General features: G+C 36.6%; 1 non-coding gene and 1 pseudogene across 1 annotated transcript; one reads left to right on the top strand and one right to left on the bottom strand.

Annotated features, from left to right (window-relative positions):
- The first annotated feature begins 250 nt into the window (after positions 1-250).
- LOC118617871 lies at positions 251-887 on the top strand (annotated as a pseudogene).
- A 1,374-nt stretch (positions 888-2,261) lies between these two features.
- Positions 2,262-2,324, bottom strand: LOC118617983. Its single transcript, XR_004956930.1, has one exon. It is a non-coding gene; the product is annotated as a U7 small nuclear RNA (small nuclear RNA).
- Positions 2,325-2,874: the final 550 nt, after the last annotated feature.

Here is a 2,874-nt window from a genome sequence, read left to right as displayed (position 1 = left end):
CGGGCCAGGGATAGAACCAGCCACCCAGGTACATGCCTTTGACAGGGAATCCAACCTGTGACACTTTGTCTGCAGGCCGATGCTCTAATGGCTGAGCCAAACCAGCGAGGGCATAAAAACTTCAGTGTGTTTTTTTGGGTGAGCAGGGGTCATTTGTTCATCTCTGAATCAATTATTAAGCAAGGAGAGTTCAGCAACCTGCCTGCTGGGACAGGTTTGCTTCCCTGCTCCTGCAGTGATCCATGTCTTTTTTAAGATTCCAGATCAAAGTTGAAAAAATGGTTAACCTTGCTCAGCAAATGGAAAATGAAGTATTCATGGCTTTTGCCTTCTATACAACAATTGTTCTTTCAAAAATGATGTTTATGAGTACTGCAACTGCATTCTATAAATTGATGAGAAAGGTAGACTGTGCGAGCTTCAGCAAAGGAGAAAAACCAAGAAGTATCTTGGGTAGATGATAGAGTAGGGCATGTATGAAGATATTATGTTTAGTATACTGAGAATGCAATGAACAATGAAAAGCAACAAACCATAATATCATCTACACAGCTTCCTAACAGTACAATTAATATACTTATTTTAAAAGCACATTGAATCTTCTTCTGGCGGTATATTTCTTACTGCTTGTATCAAGTCTGGGCCCACCTGAATGACCTTGGAAATATTGGGCCATCTGTTGGTATTGGCCTTCCGTATTCCTTAAGTGGCCCAGATCTCTCTACAGCTCTCCTGTACTTCAGACCCTTTGTTGGAGCATGGATCTACCACACAACTGCACATTTGTTACCCCTTCCCCAACCAAATCGAGCTTTGGCTTTTTCGTTGGAAATGGAGTTACTTTTTCAATGGCTTACACATTGCTGAAGAGTAGATTGTACCTGTAAGGAAAATCATACAACTCATAATTTAATTATGTTCTGATAATTATGTTCTTCTAATTTATAATGAATACTTTTAAAGATTTAAGTGAGAAGGAGCAGAGAAATTGGGATGGGGAAAACTTAGTCTGAATATTAACATCACCAGAATTCTTTACTCTTGTTATATTTGAGATAGAAATTTAAGGAAATTCTTAAATCATTTATCTTATTCTCAAAGTACTTTGTTGTAAATTTTTATTATAATCTGTAACATTCATTTACCATTTCATATTTTATTTTATTTTATTTTATTTATTTATTTTTTTAATCCTCACCCGAGGATATTTTTCCATTTTTTGTACGGATAGAGTGGGAGGGAGAGAGAGAAAGGGAGAGAGAGTGAGAAACATCGACGTGAAGGGACACATCGAGTGGCTGCCACCCGCACGACCAACCAAGGCCAGGGACAAACTGCAACCGAAGTACGTGCCCTTAGCGGGGACCGAACCCGGGTCTCTCCAGACCGCAGGCTGACGCTCTAACCGCTGAGCCAAACTGGCCAGGGCTACCATTTCATATTTTAAATCTATAAAAAGAGTGAGTGCATGTATGAGGAACTTATTTTATTTTATTTTTTCCTTTATTGGTTTTAGAGAGGAAGTGAGAGGGAGAGAGAAATAGAAACATCAATGAGAGAGAACATCTATTGGCTAACTCCTGCATGACCCTTCTGGAGATTTGGCCCACAACCTGGGCATGTGCCCTTGCTGGAAATCAAACCAGCAACCTCTTGGTGCATGGGTCGAGGCTTAACCAGTGAGCCACACAGGCTAGGTGAGAAACTGATTTTAATATTGCTGAAATGGGCATATGAAATAAAGAATTTAAAGAATAATTTTATTTGGTTTTGTTTTCCCCAACTTGTATTTTCAAAAGTTTCAAAGCTATGGAAAAGTGTCAAAGTAATACAATGAAATTTTATATGTCTTTCACTTAGATTTACTAAATGTTAACATTTTGCCATATTTGTTTTAGGTTTCTCACTCACTATTTTTTTCTGAACAGTTTGAAGGTAAGTTGAAGATATCAGCATACTTCACTCTGAAATACTTAATGCGTTTTCTGTGAACAAGACAACCCCTAGATAACCACAGTATCATTATCACACCCAAGAAGTTTAAGATTAATACACTAACATTAATCATATATATACTTCACATTTAAATTTCCCCAATTTTCTTGATAATATCCGCTTTATTTTTGATCCAAGAATCAAACAAGAACCACACAAGCATTTGGTTATTATTTCTATTTAATTTTCAATAAAATGAAAGAGTTCTTCCACTTTTTTTTCTTTGCCTTTTATGGGCTTCACATGTTTTTTTTTTTTCCTTTTTTTAGGGCCTTCTGGTAAAAACTGGAAGACCTACTAGACAAATTCAAAAAGAGCCGTAAGCACTAGCCTTCACATTTTTTTTTATTTTTTATTTTTTTGGCACGTGCCCCTAGCGGGAACCAAACCCGGGACTCTGGTCCGCAGGCCGATGCTCCAACCACTGAGCCAAACTGGCCAGGGCTAGCCTTCACATTTTTTGAGAAGTACTGGCTGGTTGTTTTACAGAATGACCCTTCATCTGGTTTTGTTGTGTCTGTTAATTTCTCATTTTTAGATTCAGATTAAACCGTTTTGGTGATCTTGTGTCTTTCACATTATGGGACATCAATAGGCATAAGATGTCAGTTTGTCCCATTGTTGGTGATATTAAATTTGATCAGTTTAGTAAGGTATTATCAATCAGATTTATCATTGTAATAGTATCTTTTTATCTTTGTAATCATATGTTGGTTGATAAATAGAGAGTTTGCAAATCCTGTTTTATAAACTTTCACCCAACGGGTTTAGCATCTAATAATGTTCAATTGGTTTCTATATGAAAATATAATTATGTAAACATAAAAATTTATAAAATACATAGGTATACAAACTGATTAACATCTATATCCACACATT

The sequence above is a fragment of the Molossus molossus genome, unplaced genomic scaffold, assembly GCF_014108415.1.
Source record: "Molossus molossus isolate mMolMol1 unplaced genomic scaffold, mMolMol1.p scaffold_m16_p_5, whole genome shotgun sequence".
Lineage (NCBI taxonomy): Eukaryota > Metazoa > Chordata > Mammalia > Chiroptera > Molossidae > Molossus > Molossus molossus.
The sequence above is the reverse complement of the archived record's forward strand: the minus strand, read 5'-3'. Positions and strand labels throughout refer to the sequence as shown.